Here is a 12937-nt window from a genome sequence, read left to right on the forward strand (position 1 = left end):
AAGGACATTACCTCAACACAAAGGACACTACCTCAACACAAAGGACACTACCTCAACACAAAGGACATTACCTCAACACAAAGGACACTACCTCAACACAAAGGACACTACCTCAACACAAAGGACACTACCTCAACACAAAGGACACTACCTCAACACAAAGGACACTACCTCAACACAAAGGACACTACCTCAACACAAAGGACACTACCTCAACACAAAGGACACTACCTCAACACAAAGGACATTACCTCAACACAAAGGACATTACCTCAACACAAAGGACATTACCTCAACACAAAGGACATTACCTCAACACAAAGGACACTACCTCAACACAAAGGACACTACCTCAACACAAAGGACACTACCTCAACACAAAGGACACTACCTCAACACAAAGGACACTACCTCAACACAAAGGACACTACCTCAACACAAAGGACACTACCTCAACACAAAGGACATTACCTCAACACAAAGGACACTACCTCAACACAAAGGACATTACCTCAACACAAAGGACACTACCTCAACACAAAGGACACTACCTCAACACAAAGGACACTACCTCAACACAAAGGACACTACCTCAACACAAAGGACATTACCTCAACACAAAGGACATTACCTCAACACAAAGGACATTACCTCAACACAAAGGACACTACCTCAACACAAAGGACACTACCTCAACACAAAGGACACTACCTCAACACAAAGGACACTACCTCAACACAAAGGACACTACCTCAACACAAAGGACATTACCTCAACACAAAGGACACTACCTCAACACAAAGGACATTACCTCAACACAAAGGACATTACCTCAACACAAAGGACATTACCTCAACACAAAGGACATTACCTCAACACAAAGGACATTACCTCAACACAAAGGACACTACCTCAACACAAAGGACACTACCTCAACACAAAGGACACTACCTCAACACAAAGGACACTACCTCAACACAAAGGACATTACCTCAACACAAAGGACATTACCTCAACACAAAGGACATTACCTCAACACAAAGGACACTACCTCAACACAAAGGACATTACCTCAACACAAAGGACACTACCTCAACACAAAGGACACTACCTCAACACAAAGGACACTACCTCAACACAAAGGACACTACCTCAACACAAAGGACACTACCTCAACACAAAGGACATTACCTCAACACAAAGGACACTACCTCAACACAAAGGACATTACCTCAACACAAAGGACATTACCTCAACACAAAGGACATTACCTCAACACAAAGGACATTACCTCAACACAAAGGACACTACCTCAACACAAAGGACATTACCTCAACACAAAGGACACTACCTCAACACAAAGGACACTACCTCAACACAAAGGACACTACCTCAACACAAAGGACATTACCTCAACACAAAGGACACTACCTCAACACAAAGGACACTACCTCAACACAAAGGACATTACCTCAACACAAAGGACATTACCTCAACACAAAGGACACTACCTCAACACAAAGGACATTACCTCAACACAAAGGACATTACCTCAACACAAAGGACACTACCTCAACACAAAGGACATTACCTCAACACAAAGGACACTACCTCAACACAAAGGACACTACCTCAACACAAAGGACATTACCTCAACACAAAGGACATTACCTCAACACAAAGGACATTACCTCAACACAAAGGACATTACCTCAACACAAAGGACATTACCTCAACACAAAGGACATTACCTCAACACAAAGGACATTACCTCAACACAAAGGACACTACCTCAACACAAAGGACACTACCTCAACACAAAGGACATTACCTCAACACAAAGGACATTACCTCAACACAAAGGACACTACCTCAACACAAAGGACATTACCTCAACACAAAGGACACTACCTCAACACAAAGGACACTACCTCAACACAAAGGACATTACCTCAACACAAAGGACACTACCTCAACACAAAGGACATTACCTCAACACAAAGGACATTACCTCAACACAAAGGACACTACCTCAACACAAAGGACACTACCTCAACACAAAGGACATTACCTCAACACAAAGGACACTACCTCAACACAGAACCATGTAATGTTAACACTAGAAATATCTTATTCTAACCCAAGCCCTTTGTTTCACAGATGATGAAACTGAAGCACTGAAGGGATAAGTAAAACCTATGTACAGAATAAATTATGAGATCCCAGCATATAAAAATTCAGTAACTTTCTAATATACCAACATTAATTTATAAGAAGATGTGATGATAATAATTTTTAAAAGAACACATTCACAATAGCCACAAACTATCACAAGCCTTGGAAAAAGCATTACAAAAATGTGTGAGAATTTTATGGAGAAAGCTAGAAAACGTTAGTAAAGGACCTAAAAGAGGACACATGCCGTGTCCATTGACAGAAATGCCTAACGTTGAAAAGACCTCAATTCTCCCTCTTGCCCCTATATAAGCCACACTCTAGTCTCTCTTTCAAATAAAACTACAATAAACAAAAGAATATTCTTCTATGTTGTGGGCGATAATGGCAAAGGGACACAGGGGTAAAAAATATAAGGATAAACCAGGAAAATAAGTCATCTTACCCAAGCAGTTTAAACTTTAAATGCAGGTTTCTAGCCTGTAACGCCTAGCCAGCAGGACTCTTCCTTCTACATTCATTATTTCTGCGAGTTCAAATGTCCCTCAGATGATCTGTGTTTTCATGCAATTCTCTATATTTGCTTTAAAAATCAGTAAAGGCTTTTAAAATGTAAAGTGAACTTTGGAAACAATGTGGGCAGACCGGAAACTAATTTAACATTTTAACTTCATAGCCCACCTTACACTTCTTTAAAGTCTGTACAAACTTGCACTTCAGTATTCTGCCACTGTGCTTCCTGAAAACAACACCGATAGAAACTATCTTTCTAAGTCCCTACAGATCAAGAAGACAAGGTCAGCCCCCCACCCCACCCACAACGCCACACACACCTCCAGGACCAAACAGATACAGCACCATAAAATCCTAATAAAAGTTCTGCATTAAAACTAAAGGCAACCCAAGTTATTTTCAGTGAGTAGTCTAAGATAAAGAAGGGGGGCTTCCCTGGTGGCACAGTGGTTAAGAATCCTCCTGCCAATGCAGGGGACACGGGTTTGAGCCCTGGCCCGGGAAGATACCACATGCCGTGGAGCAACTAAGCCGGTGTGCCACAACTACTGAGCCTGTGCTCTAGAGCCCGTGAGCCACAACAACTGAGCCCGCGTGCCACAACTACTGAAGCCTGTGCACCTAGAGCCCACGCTCCGCAACAACAGAAGCCACCGCAATGAGAAGCCCACGCACAGCAACGAAGAGTAGCCCCCGCTCGCCACAACCAGAGAAAAGCCCACGCGCAGCAACGAAGACCCAACGCAGCCAAAAATATAAATAAATAAATAAAAGGGATTGAGTACATTAAAATGAAAAATTAGACCTGACCCTGTGGAATTAACTTCCTATTACTGTGGATTTCCAAATTAAAATCCCATGTGTAGATTTTGACACGTGAAGTAGGACGAGGCGGGACAATTAACAACTAAATCTTTAACCTAAGCAAGATAGTTTCTGACAGTTTAACTCAAAAAGGTAACTAAAATTACACATAGGGCCTAAGTTAAACCTTACGGCAAACTGGGAAATAAGCAATTGAAACTTCTGTTCTAATAACTTCCGAGTCTCTTTAATATTTTATTACACCAGATCCAAAGCAGCCAAAATTTAAATATCAGTCTGGAGACAGGGGCAAAAGATTCTTTTTCCCCTCTCCCCCAGAAAAAAATAAATTGGAAAGCGTAGATATTCTGTGAGAAGGCAGTAAGACAGTCTGTGTCTTAACGGTGCAGTCATGTAAAGTCTATGGCCAGACACACCGACTATGCAAGCTGCTTGGCAAGCAATACAACATGGGGTTTACTAATACCAATCACTGTAGGGCTCTTGACTAGCCAAGTACCAGCGAATCTGCACTAAGTCTACAATTCAGAGGTGAGAACTTTCCTGAATACAAAGCTACTATAGAGGCCAAGTGTCTAGACTTGAGGAGGAGGAAACCTGCCAACATCAGAGAGCTTCCCCAGATTAAAGAATGAACATTTTCCCCCTTTGAGAGAGAACGGGAGAAAACGTTATGAATGAGCCCCAACAGTCAGAAAGCTAACCAAAGTTGGGTATATCCTGTATACATTAATGAATAAAGCAACAAGTCTAAACTTACGGGCCTGCAGAATACAGATTTGAATATCTTAGTATAACAGTACGGATTATTTTATTAAAATAAATATTTAAAAGTACATTTAAAAAACATTATTTCTCTAGTTTCTTCAAGAATATAGGACAGGGGCTTCCCTGGTGGCGCAGTGGTTGGGAATCCGCCTGCCAATGCAGGGGACACGGGTTCAAGCCCTGGTTCGGGAGGATCCCACGTGCCGCGGAGCAACTGGGCCCGTGCGCCACAACTGCTGAGCCTGCGCTCGAGAACCCGCGTGCCACAACTGCTGAAGCCCTCGTGCCATGGCTGCTGAGGCCCGCGTGCCTAGAGCCCGTGCTCTGCAACGGGAGAGGCCACCGTGGTGAGAAGCCCGTGCACCACAATGAAGAGTAGCCCCCGCTCACCGCAACCAGAGAAAGCCTGCACGCAGCAACGAAGACCCAACGCAGCCATAAATAAATAAATAAAATTTAAAAAAGAATATAGGACAAAAGACCAGTGAACTATATCCCTAGAGTTAAACAGGAATAACCTCTTTGACAGGCTCTCAATTCTTAAACCTTAGTTTTCCTTAAGGCTCGCTCTCTCTGCTTAGGCTGCTACTCAGTCACTCCTCCCAGACTCAGATATCTCCAATCAGACCATAATAGCTTCCATGTCTGTATCTCCAGGCTTCATATTTCCAACCATCACCCCCTGGATATCACCCTCATCTTCTCCATTATACTGGAAAGTCAGCCCATCCATAATTAAACTGATCACATTTTCTCTTCCACTGCCAAATCTTCTCTTCTACTCTGAATTCCCTTGTCACCTAAAAGCATTGTTTGGATAAAGCAATAATTAATCTACTTCCTAATTAATCTACTTACCAAAGGTCTCCTGCTTCACTTCCCCAAACCATTAATCCCTCACATTCCAAAAATGTTCTTCTATCATGAAAGCAGTATCACAAAATAATAATCGCTACATAGATAAGTTTTCTGTGTGAAGTACTGGGCTTTATGTATATTACCTCATTCAATCTAATCCTCAAAACAGTGCTCTGAGGTAGGCATTACTGTGCTTGTTTTACCAATGAATTAAACCGAGATTGAGGCTTATCCAAAGTCAGAGAAACAGCTAATAAGTGGGAGACTAGGAGTTCAATATCAGATACTAACTCAATCACTATATAAAACTACCTCAGTACAGATTTTTTTTTAATTGAAGGAAGGGGGAAACCAGGCATAATTTGTTCATCCTAATAATTAAGTTATTAATTCATCATTTATCATACAGTTTCTGTCATGAAGTACACATTATTTTATATTATTAGAGATACTCTCAAAACACGAACCTGATCTAAAAGACTGAACCAAAAATATATTTTGGTGATTGCCTATTGCTTAAACAATGAAGTCAAATTGTATTTCACAATCTGCCTCCAACCTACCTTTCAATTGTATCTTCCAATATTCCAGCTACTGCCCCCTTCCCCACTCCCCACACTTTTTGGCACTAACTAATGTACACAACTAGTAATTCTCATTCACTCTCCTAAGGCCAGGTCTGTGGGCAATGTTTTTAATGTAGCCTACCCTGACTTCTTCAAGCAAAATTAATTCCTCCCTCTTTTTGCTTCTACAGCAGATTTTTCATTCTTTTTTTTTAAAAACACAGCTTTATTATTTTTTTAATAGATTCACTTTTATTTGAATACATTGTTTTGTGTGCTTTTTTTTTTTTTTTTTTTTGGCTACACTGGGTCTTCATTGCTGTGCACGGGCTTTCTCTAGCTGCGGCGAGCGGGGGCTACTCTTTGCTGTGATGCACGGGCTTCTCACTGCAGGGCTTCTCTTGTTGCAGAGCATGGGCTCTAGGAGCACGGGCTTCAGTAGTTGCAGCGTGCCGACTCAGGAGTTGCGCCACGTGGGCCCTAGAGCGTGCGGGCTCTAGGGCGCACAGACTTCAGTAGTTGTGGCATGCAGGTTCAGCAGTTGTGGCTTGTGGGCTCTAGAGCGCAGGCTCAGTAGCTGTGGCGCACGGGCTTAGTTGTTCTGCAGCATGTGGGATCTTCCGGACCAGGGATTGAACCCGTGTCCCCTGCACTGGCAGGCAGATTCTTAACCACCGCGCCACCAGGGAAGTCCCCAGGTTTTTCATTCTTAACTTATACCACACACATCTATGTACATATACATATACATTCATACATATATATCATCAAGTTATTACACACACCGAGAAAGGGAGTCATCTTATCTTTTCATATATTTAGACACACATACAGAAACCTCATATATTTTGCACCTATAGGGAAAGGCATTTGTGTAGTAATTCCTACTATTTCTGTTCCTATCTCTTCCTGTCTTATCTACTTCTTACCTACATACACTCCATATGCTCTCCAGCATATTTTTAAATTACATTGAGGCCAAAGTAAAATATTTCCAAAGGTAAAAGTAAATGACATGGCAACTAGCACTATAGTCAGGATCAAACATGTAGCACCTAATATATATTAACTGTACAAATTGTTTTGTTTGTATTTAAAGAAGTAGGGCTTTTCACTGTGCTTTAGGTAGCAGAAATGGCCACCACTGCCCAGGATAGGGAGGTAACAGCATGAGGAGTTGGGATTCAAAACGTTATCACTAAAGGACCAAATATGAACAGCAGATTTTTAGATCTTTACTTCCTTTCTCCTCCCCACAGTAATAGAAATGCCTTTTCATAGACACAATTGATTAAAAAAAAAAAATTAGAGTAACCCTATAGTAACCACACTATTTCCAGATTATTTTTCCCTCTACAATACCTTGCATTATTAACATATTTTAATTATAAAATGTCTGGATTAACTGGAAAACATTTTTTTTATTACTGTTTAACAACAACAACAAAAAGACACTATAGGCAACAGAATAAACGTAACCTTTTATGGCAGAAACCCTGACACCCAAAAAGACAAGGTTACTTAGCTTCTGTAAGTGATTTTTTTTCTCTCTCTATCCTTCTAATATATTCTGAGAAACATACAGGAATGGAAATTTAAGAAAACATGCATATTCTTCCAGTGCAGACCTAAAGCAACAAGGGAAAAAAACCCTCAAGTAATGGAAGGGAATGGGGAGAGGAACAGGGGCTGTAAGATGTCAGCAGGGTGATAGCGGAGGCCAGGTTGCCAAAGAAACCAAACAGTAAAGAATAAGAGGAAAAATCGTTAGTTGGAAAACCTCTGAATGCTTTTACAGGAGCTCAATCCCTTGCCCTAAAAAGATGTGCTGCAAAGAGACCAATTGTCACGAATGACAAAGGGGACCTGGAGCAAGAACACCAACTGCCAAGCAACGCCCTCTTCTAAATTACACAGTACATGTCCATCAATTAGAACGACCGCAAATGAATTCGGAATCCATGATGAATCTTCTGACTGCAGAAACCCAAACTTTGTGTGTGTCTGTGTTATTTTTTTAAAAAGAGCTTCTGTCAGCTTACATTTAAATAAGTATAATGGTATATTTAAACAGACATAAATACAAAAACTATTACTGTTTATATAAGCTGACCCAGGTAAAGAAACTCAGCGAGCCAGAAACACTTGTGAAATTTGCTAGCCTCCCTTCTTCCTTAAAGTCCAGTCTAAAGTTGTTTTGATTTACCACAGTTTAGAAAGAAAAAAGTGAAATTATGAAGTATTATTTATAAGCAGCCAGTAATTACTGGTTTTGAAAAGAGTTTGAAGTGAGCGAACCTACTTGAAATCCCCAAGGCAAACCTTTGTTCTAAGGCCACTAAATCGTTTTGTAGTTAAGGAGATACGGAATTAATAAGGGGAAAAAATTACACAGAAGAAAAGAATGTTAATTTTATTTTCTCTGGAAAACATAATATTTTGGAGCATGGTGGTTAAGACCATGGTTTCTGAAGCTCTACTCCTTATTAGTTTTGGGACCTTAAGAAAGTTTCTTGCCCTTGCTGTGCTTCAGTTTCCTCACTGGTTAAGGTAAAGAGAGTAATAATATCTAACTCACAGGGTAGCTGTCAGGTTTAAATGAAATAATGATTAAAGCACTTAGGGCAAACAGTGCTCGGTAAGGATTCAATAAATGATCACAAAATCCCTTTGAGATTATCTAATTAATTTCCTCATCTTGACCATGGTTATATATACTGCAAACTATCCCCTATAGTATCACTGTCAGACTAAAGTTCCTAAAATCATCCTTTCACAGTGCATGAGGAGCCATGTTTACTCACAAACTCAAAACTATGGGTCTGGCTTTCAATATCCTCTGAAACCTGTCCCCACACAATCTCTCCAGTTACTGCCCCCAAACAATCAGTTTTCGTCCTACTACTCTTCACTCAACTTCACACAAAACATACTTTTTCATTTCTGCCTTTGCAGCAACTACAGTCTTCTTAAAAGGTCCACTTGCCAGGCACCTCTTACCCCTACTTTCTACCTGCGCAAATATTAACTACCCTTCCAGGACACAGTTCAGGTTCTTTGAGAAGACTCCAGTACTTTGATCTCCTAGTGATCATTCCTAATCCTCTCAACAACCTAGCTCCTGAGGATAAACTGTGACTGTTCTCTACTTGTACCTGGTTCATTCTAACTATACAAGACAACAATTTCCTTGAGGGCAGGGACTATATTTTCCCTTAAACATCATCCAGAGGTCCAGCAAAGCTATGCACCTTGATAATAAGGCTTTTCACTCACTTGTTTTCACAGTTGAAAACAAGGGAAAAAATTTTATTCAAAAAACACAATAAACAGTAAGCCTCCTAAATCCATATTAGAGCTTAACTCTAAGAAATTAGAAAATATTCTCATAAATATAGCTGTAATTTTACGACCAGAAAAATATCAGTTACATATAAACTTGCCCAAACCCAGTGGCATGAGAAAGAGGCAGATTCAACAGGATGAAAATATGGTATTTGTCTCTCTTTATTTTTTTTTTAGTATTTATTTATTTGGCTGCGCCAGCTCTTAGTTGCAGTATGTGGGATCTAGTTCCCTGCCCAGAGATCAAAGCTGGGCCCCCTGCTTTGGGAGCGTGGAGTCTTAACCACTGGACCACCAGGGAAGTCCCAGTACTTCTCTATTTTTGATGTAAAAAGAATAAGCAGCAGCGTTTCAATATTCTTAAGTTGCTAATGGAAGCATGCAGACTTAAAAAAATCGGCACATTCCCTGATCAGTATCACATTCATCCACAGCAATATCATGGATGACCTTTTCACTTTAATCCATTATCAAAACAAAATCACAGATCTACCCTAATGCAAGCAATTTTACATCTCTCTGAAGTTCAACAACTTGAGGGAACAAGATTCAGAGGAACCACTGGCCATTATTACTGGATTACCTCTCTTGAAATTTCCTCAGTGCCAGTCTTCATTTTGCCATGCACTTGACTCCCTGGCATCTAGTCTGGAAGTAGGCTTAAATACATACACACAAGGAGGTGTGCTGAGCAAAACACTGGTTATATACTCAGCCAGTTCATCTGGATCAAACAGGGCAGGCAGTCTGATAGATAGGCAAACCAGATGCGGGCTGAGGAGACCCGAAACAGCAGACTTTCTCATACGTACATCAATCATTCATTCAACAAACACGCAAGGCACTAAGTGCATATCTACTTCTATGTACTATATACTATATGCAAGGCACTTTGCTCAGTATTGTGGGGTTAAAAGTACTTAAATCACTGACTCATTTTATACTGGCTCACATTTTATTTATTTATTTTTAATAAATTTATTTATTTTATTTACTTTTGGCTGCATTGGGTCTTCATTGATGTGCATGGGCTTTCTCTGGCTGTGGTGAGCAGGGGCTACTCTTGGTTGCGAAGCGCAGGCTTCTCATTGCGGTGGCTTCTCTTATTGCGGAGCACGGGCTCTAGGCTTCAGTAGTTGTGGTTCGTGGGCTCTAGAGCACAGGCTCAGTAGTTGTGGCGCACAGGCTTAGTTGCTCCACGGCATGTGGAATCTTCCCGGCCCAGGGCTTGAACCCACGTCCCCTGCATTGGCAGGCGGATTCTTAACCACTGCGCCACCAGGGAAGCCCATGACTCACATTTTTAATATAAGGCATATGACATATACTACCAAAAAGGCAAATATGTCATTTATTTATATTTCACTTTGATTCAGAAAATGTTTAAGATAGCTTATAAAAAGTCACACTGGATAAAATATAAAATGATGAAGGGATAAAAGGAGAGAAAATGAGATTAGAAAGACAAGATAAAGAAAAAGTAAGAGGTTTATTTACTAAAATGAGAACATTAAGATCTTTAACATTTTTCCAGAATCGGACAAATGTACAATGTAAAGAAAACAGACAGAATACTATAAATTTGAGGGAGTAACAGATCTCATCCAACCAGGGCGGTTAGGGAAGACTGGGACCCAAAAGAGCACCCAGTGCCACTGTTGACTAAGAATGTGAATTCCTTTTTTTAAATAACAAAGCAAAACTGTATTCTGTTGTTCTAAAAACATGTGTATATGAGATGCTTTTCTAGACAACTCCCAAACAGAATTGATCATCTCCTTATCAGTGCCCTTTAGTACTTTATGTAACCTTATTCCTTCCTCCCAGGTTTTTCACTATCTTTGTAACATCAATGCCCAGACCAATGTATTATACGAAGCGCATAGTAGGTGCTTAATGAATGTCTGTCAAATCAATTTAACAAGCCAATTATTTTCATGGTTCCACTAACCTCTGGGGTCAATCCAAAGATTTTTTTTCCCCCTTCTACAGTTTTAGACATGCCCAGGAGACACAGAATAGATTGGGACAGTGGTACCTCATTAATGTTCAGTAGTAGTATCCTAGGAGGGTACTATATATAATAATCCAAAGATGAGCCCAGGGGCTCAAGGGAAGGAAAGTAAGGAAAAGACTGACAACTGTTGTTTGAAACATATCTGGAATTCTTCTTCCTTTTACCTAGGATGAATTTTGGATGTAAAGAGAAACGAATGTTTAAAATCTCAGTTTCACCGTAATGGGAGTCAGGGACTTTCACAATGATCTCATAGATAAAGAAACAAAATGGCAAGACAAAGGTATGACTTTCATCATTTCCTCAACAAACTGGAGCCTCAGAAAAGCCCCAGCCTGGCACACAGAGGTCTCATCTAATCTAGGGTTTTGCTCTTGCACAACTCCAAGATCACTGAAAATTTTCAGAAATAGTTATAGAATCATAAATCTCTATGTGTGCAGTTACATGAACTTTTTACTTCATAAATACAGTAAAAAGATAAATTATTAGCCATATAAAAATAGAAATTTAGCCATAATCCCAAAGTAATCCAAAAAGCTGCTTTTAATGAAACTAAAAGTGGACAGTTAGGGAACTAATTTTATTAACTGATCCATTTTGAATAAATCAAAGAGAATATTGACAACTATAGAGATACTACCTTCAAGAACAAAGGGATATGAAATCAAGGAACATTTCAAATCAGATTCCAGACTTACACAACTAATCATAATTCTTAGCTTTTACTTCAAAAGGTTTATGAAAAAAATGTATTTGCACAAACATAAGGGAACCAAACTTGCCTAGAGTTTGACCATAGAGTTAAAATATGTTAGAACAGTCCTGGAATCATAGGTTCAAATACAAAGTTTAAAGCATTTTGATGTTTTTTTATTGGTAGATACAGTTGACTTTTATATCCATCACTTCTTTACATGAAGTTGCCATAACAGGCCAAGTGTTTGATAATTAAGCCATAGATAGATGTTTGTGTTCCAATTACACTTCCAAACCGTAAATGTCCTGCAACTTTTCTGAAACTGCAACTTCAATTCCTCTAAAATTCTTAAAAATCTGTGATTCTTCTAAGCTCCGGGTAGATCGGCAATGGCAAATTAATTACAATCCTAACTGCTATCTTAGTCAATCCAGATGAACACTTGTTTTTATATCAGTTTGAAGTTCAACATATTTGTAGGTCTTAGCAGATCGGTAAGAGTAGAATCTTGTGAGACACAGGAGGCAGCTGGATCTCTAAGAAGGCCTTTAATTGAAAAATATTCTTGATCTGAGGAAGCAATTCAGGAAAATGCTTCAATTTTCCACGATCTAGCGATCTGGCTTTAAATACAAATCATCTTTCCATACGTTGCTTTAATTTAGTATCTTCCCAAACGAATCCCATAAACTGGTCATGGCTAAAGGTACAAAAATGAGGTGATTTAACAATCATTTTCATCATCATCACATCACATGCCATTAGCCTGCTTGCTAATAAATTCACAACATAAACTCTTCCGACAATTCATTGAACGCTGAGCACCAAACCACCTTTCTACGTTTGTTTTTTAAAATACTAATTTTTTTATTACAAAGCAATACATGTCTATTGTGGAAATTTTAGAAAATACATATCAAAAAAGAAGAAAAAAATCACTAATGTTACCACTTACAGAATGCAACCACTGACATTTTAGTGAACAGTAGTCTGTCACCTGGCTCAATGTTTTCCACCTCAAGCTCAGCTCCATCATCTCCCCAACTTCTTCCAGGTCCACCTGGATTACCTAACTCAACACCTCACCCTAAATTCCTTGAGTATGTCTGTAGTTTTTTCCTATATGTATACCTACCAACACAGAAGTGAAACTATACTATACATACTTAC

The 12937-nt window shown here is 39.6% G+C and overlaps 1 protein-coding gene and 1 long non-coding RNA gene across 8 annotated transcripts in view; both read right to left on the reverse strand.

Annotated features, from left to right (window-relative positions):
* The window catches only part of SIK3 (SIK family kinase 3), a 296083-nt gene that overhangs the window by 133631 nt on the left and 149515 nt on the right, over window positions 1-12937 (reverse strand). The gene's annotated exons all lie outside the window — the stretch shown is intronic.
* Window positions 11634-12937, reverse strand: part of LOC111166948 (uncharacterized) — a 105603-nt gene continuing 104299 nt past the window's right edge. Inside the window, exon 2 of the long non-coding RNA XR_002642718.2 lies at window positions 11634-12467. This is a non-coding gene — a long non-coding RNA (uncharacterized LOC111166948). The remainder of the gene's footprint in view (window positions 12468-12937) is intronic.

The sequence above is a fragment of the Delphinapterus leucas genome, chromosome 7, assembly GCF_059928025.1.
Source record: "Delphinapterus leucas isolate spDelLeu-1000000601 "Yukka" chromosome 7, BTC_Dleu_Yukka2, whole genome shotgun sequence".
In the NCBI taxonomy this organism is placed as follows: domain Eukaryota; kingdom Metazoa; phylum Chordata; class Mammalia; order Artiodactyla; family Monodontidae; genus Delphinapterus; species Delphinapterus leucas.